Here is a 14,376-nt window from a genome sequence, read left to right as displayed (position 1 = left end):
CCCGATATTTTCCAACTGAAATAAGATGATTATAGCCTATCCATGTCGTTTTTAAATTCTTGCAGACATCCTCACAAATCCAATATATAAACAATGGAAAACTAAAGTAATTACCATACTCCGCCATGTCATCAGAAAAGCAACATGCAGCCGTATATAATCTAACTTCCACATTCTGTTAAGATCTTCTCAGTCTGCCAGGATAAAAGAATAGCACTACATGGTTGTCCTATAGCAGACTAGAAATTCTTCCAAAGAGTTCATTGCAAAATTAGGTGAAGTTTGTCAGCCCTGAACATATGCCAGTATCAACGTTCTAGGCTTTGACTAGGATGCACCCATTGTATTATTTGTATTATTAAACCACTTCCTCTTTAATTAAAGGTCATGTCTAAAGATTGCCATAATAACCTAAGTCAACTGCCAAAAGATTGATTCATGTGCTAGTCCTGCCACAAAACAATAAAATCCCGAAAGTGGGAGTGCAAAACTGTGGACATTTTGGGTAAAAGTCCAACTTTTAGTGGCAGAAATTGGTGTCAAACAAGCTATTTCAACGATTGTAGATATACACTTATCACAAGTCACACGCTTCAAGATTGACTCATTCTGACGACAAAATCACCAGGGGCAAGAACTTGGGAGAAGTTGATGCATGTTATGACTGGACAAAGGTATAGTAGATAAAATAAGCTGTAACAAGCAAGTCGAAATAGACGACATACATCAATTGGATACATCTTTACCATGAAGAAATAGGGAAAGAAAGATTGTGAGATTGCAACTACAGGTTGAAAATGGGCAGCCAGGTCTGTTTTGTATCCACATGGTTTTAGGGTCGGTTATGTCAAATTCTGCTTTCTCGTATAAGAGTCCGGTTCGGGCCCAGCCCTCAAATCACCTCGTAATTCACTCCCTTTGGACAAAAGTCGGGAACTATTCGGCATGTGCTCAGAGGCTTTCAGATAATCCAGAAACAGTTTTCCTTCAATCGGGTCTAATCGGGTCGGAACTGAATACTTCAACATGCCTAGCATCTTTTCTACCTTTCGAGTTTCTTACCCATTACGTCGAATCTATATTTTTCTCCATACCACTTAAACCGAACCTATGTACCGACAAGTATAAATCACGGGTAATACCGAAGACAACGGCCGCATCGGAAGCGGATGCATAGAGAACGGGGAAAATGCGGCAGTTCAGACCAGTGAACGCGAATTTTCAAACACTCAATGCGACCAGATCAGTGGAGTTGCAGTACTTCGACATGCATCACTCGTGCACGCCTCAAGAAACGCTCGACCCACGACACGACCGAACACCCAAAAGACGGGAACGAAGGAAAGGGAAGCTCATTCAGCCATATGAACAAACACACCTTGCGAGCAAGCGGAAAGCAGGAAGAGAGACGAGAACCTGAGAGCTTTCCGGAGCGCTGAGACCGCATGAGGCGAGACGTGGCGAGTGGCAAGTCGGGCCGCCGAGCTCTCTCCGGCCTGAATGGTCAGATCTCGAGCATCTCCTTCATCTGAATCGCTTCTGCTGTCGTTCTAGCGCCAGAGTCAACGGGAAGTCTTCTTCTTCGTCTTTGCTTTTGTACGGAGAACGCCAAAAGCTGTCTTCTTGCTCTGTCCTTTTCTGAAAATAGCACTCCTCCCAAGAACAATTATATTCAAAAATTATAGATTTCTTTTTTTTTTTTTTTTTTTTATCTTTGTTTCAAATCTGATTTTTATCAAATAGGTTTTTGTTTTTTTTTCCTGAAAATTAGAAAAAGAAAATAACAGGATAGTTAATACCATGAAAAATTTCAAATTGATACATCTATGACAAATTTACTATGAACTATTTTTTTTACCACCAAAAACCCAAAACTAGTATACATTTGATAAATTTACTCCAAACTAATACATTTGTGATAAATTTACCATCTATTAGTTTTCATTAGATTTTACATCAACTTATTAAGTAAAATAACACATGATAATTGACTAGTATACAAATTTGAAATTTTATATTATGTTTACCACAGTTTATAATTTTTTGTGATTTTTTTTTTATTAATCCAATTTAGCGGAATATATATTTGTTATAAATTTACTAGTTTATGGTTTGTTGCGATCGAATAAATTAGTTTGGAGTAAATTTGTCATAAATGTACCGATTTATGATTTTTTTTTTTTATGATTAGTTAAGGTAAATTTATTACAAATATACTAGTTTGGGGTTTTTGGTGGTTAAAAAAATAGTTTTTAGTAAATTTATCATATATATACCGGTTTAGGGTTTTTCAAGATATTAACGACTCTAAATTGTCACAGTGTGTTGTCTCGGTAAGGGCTGTTTGTTTGTATTTCTTTTTTGTGTTTTTAAACACTTTTTCATTTTTTTGTTCCTTTGACAAAAAAGAACATAAATGTGTTTGGACGCGTTTCTGTTTTTTTTGTTCTTTTGTTCCCGGAACAAAAGAAAAGAAAACAAGAAACACAAATTTTGTGTTTCTTGTTTCAAACACTTTTGAGAAACACTTTTTTTTCTTTTTCTCTTATTTTCTTGTTCTTTTTCTTTTGGCCGGTCGCGGCTCGGCCATGGCCGGCGACCAGGCCGACGAGGGGCGGCGGCCTCACCCGGCCACGGCGAGGCCGAGGCTCGCCGTAGCTGGGCGAGGGTCGGCCTCGCCGGATCTGGGCGAGCTCGAGCTCGCCCGGCCATGGCGAGGCCGACCTCGCGGCCTGGGTGACCTCGATCTCGCCCGATCCGGCGAGGCCGACCTCGCGCCGGCCGGGCGAGCTCGATCTCGCCCGGATCCGGCGAGGCCGAGCTCGCCAAGCGGCGGTGAGCCTCGGCCTCGCCGGATCCGGGCGAGTCGGCGTCGCCCGCGGTGGCCGGCGAGGCCGCGCCTCGCCCGCCGGGGCGAGCTCGGCCTCGCCCGCCGTGGCGAGCTCGGCCTCGCCGGATCAAGGCGAGGCCGACCCTCGCCGGCCGATCGCCGGCCAAGGCCTTGGCCGGCGACCGGCCAAAAGAAGAAAAAAAAATGAAAAAGAAAAAAAGAAAAAAAAAAGGAAAATAAGAAAAAAATAGAAAAAATAAAAGAAATAAAAAAATTATCCAAATTTACCAAACATGTTTCTTTATTTTTATTCCCTAACAAGTTTACCAAACGCGTTGTTTTGTTCAAAAATTGTTCCGGAATAAAACACTTTTTTTCTATTTTTTCTAACAATTTTTAAAAACAGCAAATACAAACCAGACGCGCCCCTAAGTGGCTCACCATGTTGACATGTCAACCCATGCTGTTTTATCTCGCCTTTGAACATGATCCAAGGCCATTAAATAATAGAGTAATTTAGGCTCCATTTATTTATCGCTTAAGATAATTAACTAATGAAAACTATTTTCATGACGTGATATTTTTTAGGGATCTTTCTTATTTCACGAAAAGAACAAAGTCAAAGTGTAACAATTGCATATTTTTTAGGCATCTTTCTTATTTCACGAAAAGAACAAAGTCAAAGTGTAACAATTGCTCTCTTGGCTTTATCGTTGGAATCCCGCTCGAGGGTTTAATAACAAAGCTTCATTATACTCATTTCTTTCGTTATGTTAGCTACTCATTCATTATCCTGTCGGCTAGATTAAAGCTCCTAACGGGATTCCTTTGATTACATAAGTTGTTAGACTTCGGACCAGGTCGGATCCGCCCACGGTGCATCAAACCCAAACCTTGCTCGTGCTGCTCAAAAGAGCGCAGCATATGCGTTTTGTTGGAATATAATACGCAGAAACAACACGATATTACAATTTACATCAACGCGAAATCACTAGAGAAATAAACGAGAAATAATAAGGACACCAGAAATTTACATGGTTCAGTCCGAATATCGATACCTACATCTACGGAGAGAGCCAACAACAAATAATTCATTATAATCGGAAAATCAGTGTTTATAATTACTCACACGCTCAAATGTTTCCTACATCTAGATTTAACTCAAAATTTAAAGTGTTTATAAATAAATAACTCACTTGGATATAAACTCATGACATAAAATTATCGCGCGTTCAAGCTCAAAATATAACGCATAGCTCTCCTCAGCTTGACGTACAGCTCATTTTCTTCCGTAGGTTTTTAGCCGCTACCTCCTATATGTGCCCAAAGGTCAAAATTTGACCTAGGCCCACCAGCTTCTCTCTCTACGTACAAGAGGGCTTCTTTCTTCTTTTTCATGTGCCCAAAGAGGAAACCTATATTTTATCCCTCTTAAAGAAAAATAAAAAGTAAAATATAAAGTGTGCCCATCTTTTGTTTCTTCTATTTTATTTCCTCTTTTGTAATCCTTCATGGTGTCAACGAAGTTTCTTTTACTTGAAAAATCTTTATTAACAAATTTGATTTAACAAATCGTTATCTAAATCCAAACTCGAGACATAATTTAACACGTTTAACTGACTATCGTGCTTGAGCTTTCAATTTGTCTGAGAAGATAATGATATGGGTGGTCCTCTAAACTTTTCTTTAATGTCCAATGTGGCCACATCAACTATGGATTTTTTAAAGTTTAAGGTTTAAATTGAAAAAAGGGCAATGCAACGAGGACTTGCAAGGAAAAGATAAATCCATAATAGTCATAGATAGGGGTGAGCATCGGTTCAGGATCAACCTTGGACCGATCTTGGACCGATCTAACTCTCCCAGTCCTGGTTTGATTCCCAAAAAGACTAGGTCGATCATTGGTCCTAGAATTCCTAGACCAACACTGTGCGAGTCAATTATCGATTCTAAGAGTTTCGGGTCGGTCCAACCCGAACCAACCCTAACTATATATATGATTTTTTTATATAGATGAAACCTTAAAATAAATTATGTCAACAATATTAAATGTTCTTTAGTGATGAATTCAAATAATTTTACATTATTCTTTAATAACTTAGGTTTTTAATATCTTTTATAGCGTTAATAGTCATAATTTACGAAGGAGGAAAATGTTTTCGCGAGGAGTGCTCATGGTGTCCAAAAAAGCATTTTATGGCATTCTCTTTTAGTATTCGCTCTCTTTTGTCTTATTTGTCCTCTTAGTCTTCAATTTGCAAAAATTGAAAAAAAAAAAATTCTCCGCTTGCCACTTAACACTCGTCTCGCTCGCTTTGGGTCACTTGTGCCGCTCCCTACTCGATGCTTACTTGGCTTCCTGCTCCCTACTTGACATTCGATGCTCATTCTATTATACGTTCACCCCACTTGACCATCACCGCTTGCCTTTCTTAGCTGATCTTGTTCATAATTAAACCCATTGGGTCGATACCGTTCTCGGTTGCCCTTTCAAAAAATACAAAAAATGAAATAAAAATTATTGGTTAGTCCTGGGTTGATTTTGAAACAGAACCAAATCTATTGGATCAATCCGATCCTTAATTGTTTTTTTAAGGAGTACAAAAAATGAAATAAAAAATTATCAGTTGGTCCCGGGTTGACCTTGGAACCGGATTGAACCCATTGGGTTGGTCTGGTTCTCGGTCCCAAGCTCAATAGAGTCGGTTATCGGTCCCAAAAATTGAGAACCAGTACTGTGTGGGTTTGTCCTAGGGTTAGGGAGTGAACCAGCCCAACCCGAACCATACTCACCTCTATTACATATCGAACTTTCAAGAGAAGATGTTTCAGCATGAGAACTCAGACTACGTTTGATCGTATGAAATCCATAAGATTTTAATATATTTTATTTACTATTTTGTGATTATATTAATAAAATCAGATATATTTACATCATATTATATACATTACTTAGTATAAACGATACATTAGTAAAAATGAACTAAAAACTTTACAAATAGAGATGGTAAAAATCTATTGCGACACTCTTGCTTACTTTATTTTATTTGATTTTTTATTTTAATTTCCTCTCTTTTATTAATTTATTTCTTTTTATTTTCCCCTCCCATCATTCTCTAATAAAATTTTATTAAATAGTAGACTACACTAACATAACCAAAACACTAACATACCTAAATTATATATAATAGATGGATATTTATATTTATATATTGAAATTATTTTATAAAAAAACTGAATTTTAATTTATAAAAATAAAATAAGATTAAATTAAAATAACTAAATCATTATTTTTTATTATTTTGAATTTCTTATATTAGAATTCAAATATTTTTTATATTGAGATATAATTCTAATTTTGTTAATTTAAAAAGTCTTGTCATTCGAGAAAAATAACTTTCCTATTATAAATGCTAGAAATTATATCCACATTTATCTCACGTCTCGCATTGGATAATTTTATCCGATGTATATTCCCCTTATATGATTATATCACAATTCATCCCGTCTTGAGCAGGTACTAAACACAGAATATGATAAATTTTATCATATACAAATTTTATCTCAACGATCAAACACAGCCTAGGAAACTAAAGTAGGAGAGCGGGGTGTGTAAATTATCAATCGAATGATGGTTGGATGAAGAAAACATGCAAAATCAGTTAAAATCGTACCCATCTTAGACGCTTCATTCCCAATAACAAATGCAAATTCGATATGCCGCTTGATGCCCAATATCAATTGATGAAATTCAAGCACGGGTGCTAATCTATTGGGCGATTTCTCTCCCCTAGAATTCACGCACCACGCACGAAGGCATCCCTCATTCCTCCATCGAGCACAACGAATCTCTCGTTTTCTCACCCAATTAAAGCCAATCACGTCAAGCCTATTTTGAGCTGGAGGACCAATTGGGACATGCTTCATGGATTCAAACCTTTTAATTGAAAATCGCTAAATATAAACACCACTTATCCTATGAGGCACGATTGATACTAACACTGAGTTAGACAATTTTTAGAATTATTTAATTTAATTTTTTTCTTTTTTTCTTTTTTTTTCTCCGTGGCCAACGAGGGTCATAGTCCTCAAAATTGGCCGAGAGCATTACATTGGAAAATTGTAAAATATTTAGGACCACATTGTCAAATCAAGAGATTTAAGACTAAATTAATAACTTTATAATAATTTTATGACTTTTTTTTTTACTAGAATAAATTTGGAACATAATCAAAAAGTACAAGTAGCTTCTTATTCCCAAAACAATTCATAGAATCAGTTTCTTTTTTTCTTTTCTTTTCTCCTCTTTTCTCCTCTTTTCTTCTTTTTTTCTTCTTCTCTTCCTCTTTTCCTTCTTCTTTTTGGCTAGCGACCTCGCCGAGTGTCGCCTCGGCCCCGACGACGACGAGCCACAATGAGGCTTGTTGCCTCGAGCCTTGCCATGGTGGGCAAGGTCAAGCTCGCCCAAATCTAGTAAGGCTCGACCTCGTCTCACCCAAATCTAGCAAGGCCGAGGCTCCCCTTGGCTAGGCAAACTCGGCTGAACCTCGTCCACTAGTTGTCGATCACGGTCGTGGCTAGCGACTAGCTATAAAGAGGGACGAGGAATAAGAGTAAAAAGAAAAAAATATAATAAAAATATTAAAAAATTAAAATAAACAAAAGAATTTAAAAATTCTATCGGACGTATTTCTATTTAGAGAATAGAAATTTTAGATAGTTATTAAACGCATTCTGCTGTTCAAAAATTATTCTCGAAAATAGAATCGGAAAAATTATTTTCTAATAAAAATTTATTTTTACAAATAAAATCATTATGGAACACGTCATAATTTACCAACCTTTATTGAACAAGCGAGCTCAAACTCAAACCTCGCTCCCGGAGAGCTTGAACCCCGACCAAACTCCCGTCAAAAGAAGAACGAGACAGAAGAATCGCGGAACCCCCCCGCAGCTCGAGCTTGTCTTCTCTTTCGCCACTCTTCATCGATCGCGCAAACGAAAATGGTAGACCCCTCTCTCTCTCTTTTTTCCGAGTCTCTCGATGTTAATCGTGCTTTCGTCTGTGTTTTTTCGGGGCTGATCTGAGGTTAGATTACGTTTGGAGCAAGCATTTCATTCGCGGTTTCAGCTAGGGTTTCGAGTTTCGAGTTTTAGGGTGACGCTGAATGATCGCGCACGTGGCTCTCGAGTCAAACTAGTCGTTTTGTCTGATGCTTGATGGTAGTTTTAGATTTAGGGCTATCTGGATCCTCTGGAGTCTTGATGGTGCTCCTGAATTCCATGAATCCCCCACTTCTAAAAGCTGGTGGAGAAATCACTCACAATCCGCGGATCACGCTACAAGTATCAAAATGCACATGATTATTGTAGAGGGATTGGCTACATGGTAAGAGACATGCTCGATCAGATTCTCCTCCCTCTTTGGACTCAACATAACTACTCAATTCCAACACCAGAAGCGAGTAACTCAACGACCAACTTATCTTCCACTAGAGGTATGATAAAGCATATCACCCATGAAGAGTACGGCACCCCCTCGGAGATTCGACCGCATTAATTTTAACAGTGACACACAGGGAAAACAAAAACCTGACCTGAGATATCTGGAGATATCTTCCAAACAGTAAGGTTCAACATGAAGTTGAAATAAACAAAACAGAGACCACACTAGAAGCACCAGAATGCAGAATACAGGTCTCAAAGGGGGACATATTTTGAAACAGCCACCTTTACATACAGAGTCTTTTCAGTATGGATCCACAGAAAAATATCGATGCAAACACGTAGCACCACAGCAGCAGGAATGTCCATGATAAGGGGTTGGCCAGGTCTTTAAACAGCCTCAGTTGAGTATGAGCAGCAACACCTGAGGAATGTAACTGATATATCAGATCAGAATGACAGTATAACTAAATAGCCAAAGAAAAAGTCGTCTTCTCCTATGCCACTTATCATACAAAAGAAAGAAAATATCGGCAGCCAAGGCAAAAAAACGGAGTTTTGGCCAATTTAAGAGTAACCTAACTTATAGGCCAACAACAATGAAATGCTTAATACCAGCTTTTGAAAAAAGGAGAGAAGATTGACCTGCTCAAAGTGCTGCCATCTCAGACTGTCCTCTTAGGAACAGGGTCAGCTCCTTCTCGCTCTTCGAGCTCTGTCCCAGGTTCATCCTGGAATTACAAGTGATTAGAGATACGCATGGACTTTCTGGGAGGTAGTTTGAGATCCACCGAATCAGTGATCAAAAGCATAACTAAAATCATATAAAGTGCGAGGATGGTAACCTCATCAGAGCCGGTGGCTGCACCAGAAGGAGTTGGCGATGAATCTTGATATTGTCCCAAGTTTGCCGTTACTTCATCAATATTTCTGAGAAAAAATAGCCATCAGTAAGCAAAAGAAAGCACCATAATGAAGCACCCAGCTAATTCAAGCTCAAGAAACTGCAGCAGGAAAGTGCTGCCACATTGCATAGAAAGAAACAAATATCAACAAAATTAGTATTCCGGAATTCAGAAAGGAAAACAAATGTAGGACATACGTCGCCTCCTGCACTTGTTGCACTGTTGCCCTCCCATTTTCCAGAGCAACCGCAGTTTTAACTGTTGCTTTTGCTGCTTGCAACTCTAAAATCTGGACCATTCACATGTCAGTCATCCAATCCTAGAAGCAGATACCAAGGAAGTTCTGAATCATTGAATCTTGATGGCTCACCTGTTTCCTAATCAGAAATTGGAAATATTCAAGCCGGCGAATCTGCCGATCAAACAGCCTCTTCATCTCCAGGCATAGATTTGCAGCTGCATTCCCAAAGGCACAACTCTATGTCAATAAGATAACAACTAGCTGACTTCCATAATTGATAAATGCCAATAGCTTCAAGTATCATATGAAAGTACAAAGAAAAATTCTTGCATAGTTGCAAGTCAGAGTTACAAGGTAAAAGAAAACAAGCAATACAGGCGTGAAATGATAGAAAATAGAGTTGCAGCCACAAAAAATCAAAATGCAATGGTAAAAGAATTGCTTGAGCTAAGATTGCTATCCACTAGTAAGGTCACAACTATACAAAGGAAAGTACAGATCAGACTGCAATGACAGATTAAAGTGTTTCGACTGCCACAAACAATGGAAGTAATGAACGTAAGGACAAGTTTATGTGGATTTGCACTGAATTATCGTGTACAAGAACTCCATTCCTAATTATCGTATAGAGCAAATGAAGCAACTGCGAGAAACAATGTAACAAAAGCAAAGGCGTAAAAGGTATCTATCCAAGAAAAACGTCAAGGTGAGTGACCATACCCCACCAATCCCCTGCTCTTCTAAACTCCTCTGCTTTCTTGACCTCTTCAGAAGCCTTCTTAGTGTAAGTCTTTCACATTTTTCTTCAGATTTTTGCGTGTCTGTACAGAAAGGAAGACATAGGTTCCGAATTAACCAGTTATATATACAAATGATATAACCTACCGTAATTATATGTATAGACTAAAGTTCAATCGTTATTTAAGCCTACAATCTTATTAAATCCACATCTTCATATACAGAAATGCTGAAGAACGTGTTTTACCATCATAGGTACCTGAAACTATCTAAAAGCCCCACCAAGCACAGGTCCCCATTGGGAGCTCAAGAAATGCCGGGCCGAGGGATCGGACAGAGAGCGACGGCGCGATCGAGAAGGGTACGGCGACGGCGGCACCAGTAGCCGCTGGCCTGGCCGTCGAGGGTTATAAATATGTCTTCGCATGTCCTCAGTACAGGGTCTTCAGAGCGGAGTAGCGTTGGGAACGCGAGGGGGCATTGGGGGTGGGAGGGTGGGTGTTATATAGACTATAGAGGAGAGCTTCCCAGCGGAGTGTTATGACCATTTTGCCCAGAGGAGTAACGTTGTGAACGACGAGGTCGCTCAGCCAAAAGGAAGAAGGAAAAAGGGAAGAGAAAAAGAGAAAAAAAAAAAGGAACTAATTCTATGAATTGTCCCTAGGCATAAGAAGTTACTTATACTTTTTAAATTTGTTTTAAATTTATTCTAGTAACAAAAAAAAAAAGAAAAATTTGTTATTGGGAACAAAATTTTGCCAAACACATTTATGTTCTTTTTTCATTCCGAAAAGAAAAAAAGCAAAAAATAATTGTTTCGGGAATTATTACTAAACATGGCCTTACAGCTCTCAAAATTTGAGGTTAATTACCACAAAAAGTCATAAAATTATTACAAAGTTATTAATTTAGTCTTAAACCCCTTGATTTGATAATGTGGTCCTAAATATTTTTACAATTTTCCAATGTAATGCTCTTGGCCAATTTTGAGGACTATGACCCTCGTTAGCCACGAAAAAAAGAAGAAAAAAATTAAATTAAATAATTATAAAAATTGTCTAACTTAGTGTTGGTATCGACCGTGCCCCATAGGATAAGCAGTGTTCATATTAGCGATTTCCAGTTAAAAAGGTTTGAATCCGTGAAGCATGTCCCAATTGGTCCTCCAGCTCAAAATAGGCTTGACGTGATTGGCGTTAATTGGGTGAGAACACGAGAGACTCGTTGTGCTCGATCGAGGAATGAGGGATGCATTCGTGCCTGGTGCGTGAATTCTAGGGGACAGAAATCACCCAATAGATTAGCACCTGTGCTAGAATTTCATCAATTGATATTGGGCATCAAGCGGCATATCGAATTTGCATTTGTTATTGGGAATGAAGCATCTAAGACGGGTACTATTTTAACTGATTTTGCATGGTTTTTTTGATATAATTGACACACCCTGCTCTCCTACTTTAGTCTCCTAGGCTGCGTTTGATAGTCGAGATAAAATTTGGATATGATAAAATTTATCCTGTGCTGTGTTTAGTACCTGCTCAAGACGAGATAAATAGTGATATAATCATATAAGGGGAATATATATCGGATAAAATTATTAAATGCGAGAGGTGAGATAAATGTGGATATGATTTCTAGCATTTATAATAAGAAAGTTATTTTTCTCGAATGACAGACTTTTTAAATTAACAAAATTAGAATTATATCTCAATATAAACAATATTTGAATTCTAATATAAGAAATTCAAAATAATAAAAAATAAAAAATTAGTTATTTTAATTTAATCTTATTTTTATTTTTATAAATTAAAATTCAGTTATTTTTTATAAAATAATTTCAATATATAAATATAAATATCCATCTATTATATATAATTTAGGTATGTTAGTGTTTTGGTTATATCAATGCAGTCTACTATTTGATAAAATTTTATTAGAGAATGATGGGAGGGAAAATAAAAAAGAAATAAATTAATAAAACAGAGGAAATTAAAATAAAAATCAAATCAAATAAAGTAAGCAAGAGTGTCACGAGAGATTTTTACTATCTCCATTTGTAAAATTTTTGGTTCATTTTTACTAATGTATCGTTTATACCAATTAATGTACATAATATGATGTAAATATATCAAACTTTATTACTATAATAATCAAATAGTAAATAGAATATATTAAAATCTTATGGATTTCATACGATCAAATGTAGTCCTAGTTCTCATGCCAAAACATCTTCTTTTGAAAGTTCGATATGCATTGCCGAGATGGTGGTCTTGTTCCACAGCACTCACCGGCTAACTCTATACAGCTTCTATTTTTTAACAGACCTGGCTATAATCTAACGTTTGCAAAACCGTATACAGTTCTTAAAATGCAAGATAAAAGCATCAGTGTTCAACAAATTGACAATGGTGAGTACAGGTAGGAAGTATGACACAAAAGCCATTACACAAATTGGCGCGGGAGAGAGATTGAGCAAGAGAGAGAGAAATTACAAAGAGAAGAACATTTTAGATGTGTTAATCAGTCATTTTTGCATCGATTTCTATGTATATATGAACTTACTTTTCACTCAACTGGATCAGTCTACACGCAGCTTTCGGCAGTTAACGACATGACATCGCCGTCGCACTTCGAACCCAGTGCTTTTTAGCTCAGGTAAGTTGCACGGTTGTAGCCTTTGACAATGAAGAACCTGTGCAGAGCTGTCTCCATTAACAGTTTCCAAGCTATCACATGATTTTACCTTAGGAATCTCCAGGTTTGGCGGTACATTAGACGAGGAAAAAACTTCTTTGAGCTCGGGACAAGATTCGATTTTAACCTGTGTCGAATTCTCGAAGCTCTCAGGCTTCATTTTTTGACTGCAAATAGTCTCTAGCTTAGCAACATCGGAAATATATGGCGCATTTGATAACGATTCTGTTTTCGAGAACAGTATCTAATTAGAAATGATTATTTTTTATTTTGTTTTTGGGAATAATTTCTAAGTATTTTAAACAATTTGGTAATTATCCAATATTTTTAATTGTGGAATAGAATTGCATTTAGTATTGTGCTAATTTATTCTATTTCAAATCAATTTCTTTTAATTTTTAAATAATTTGTTTACTTTGTTTTCTTTTCTTTTTTTCCCTTTTTCTCCTATTCTTCTTCTTTTTCTTGTGGCCGATCATTGGACCGGCGGCCAGGCCGACAAGGGCCGGCAACCTCACCGGAGCGTCACCGGCCCTTGGCGAGGCCGACCCTCGTTGGTTGAGCCTCGTCGGTGGCCGAGCCCGGCCTTGCCGGGGCGGGCGAGGCTCAGCAGCCACAGGCGGGGCTGGGCGAGCCTTGTCAAGGCCGGGCGAGACCCCGGCCACCGGCAAGGTTGGACATCGTGAGGCTTGCCCAACTTCGCGGGTGGCCAAGCAGCCTCGTTGGGGCGAGTGAGGCTGCTGGCCATCGGCGGGGCCGGGTGAGCCTCGCCGGTGTCCGGGCTTGCCTCCAGTGAGCTCGCCGAATCTCGCTCTAGCCTGGCAAGCTTGCCAGGGACTGGTTGCTAGCGACGGACGGCGACAAACGGCGGCGAATAGCAACCGCGAGATGGCGGTCGATGAAGAAGAAGAAGATGAGTTGGTTTTGATTCTTTTTTTTCTTTTTCTTTTTTTCTGAAACAAGAATCATTTTTTTTTATTCTTGATTCTACTCCAAATTTGTTTCTGGAAACAAAAATTTTACAAAATGCGATTATGTTCTCAAATTGATCCTGAGAACAAAAAATCAAAATCAAGCGCCGATAGAGAACCTCTACATTTTAGGCTTCTCCAAAAGTTTCTTCTGAACTCTTGCATAATATTCGGGCCCAATAAACAAATTTAGCCCAGATTCCTTGTTCTCTTCTCTAGATAGTTCACCTGAGCGGACAAAAAAAAAGGAGAGGGGGTTCATTTGCAAGTAGAAATTTGGGTGGGTGGTGGGGGGAGAACTTATGTCCGGATTACTCATCAATCCAAATTGACACTATTTTACAATATCAGTAATCGAAGCCTCTAATCGTCTATTTAAAGGAATTATCGAAATCAAAGCTTAAAATTCGGATTTAGATCAATTATGACTTATTGTGTTTGATTATCAAGTTTTTGGACGGCACATATATATAAATGATAGTTTAGAATGTTGTGAAATTATAACACTTTACAGATCTAAATTATAAGGATAAGTTCCTCCATGGCCGCCAC

This window comes from Eucalyptus grandis, chromosome 7 (genome assembly GCF_016545825.1).
Source record: "Eucalyptus grandis isolate ANBG69807.140 chromosome 7, ASM1654582v1, whole genome shotgun sequence".
Lineage (NCBI taxonomy): Eukaryota > Viridiplantae > Streptophyta > Magnoliopsida > Myrtales > Myrtaceae > Eucalyptus > Eucalyptus grandis.
This window is presented reverse-complemented; position numbering follows the sequence as displayed.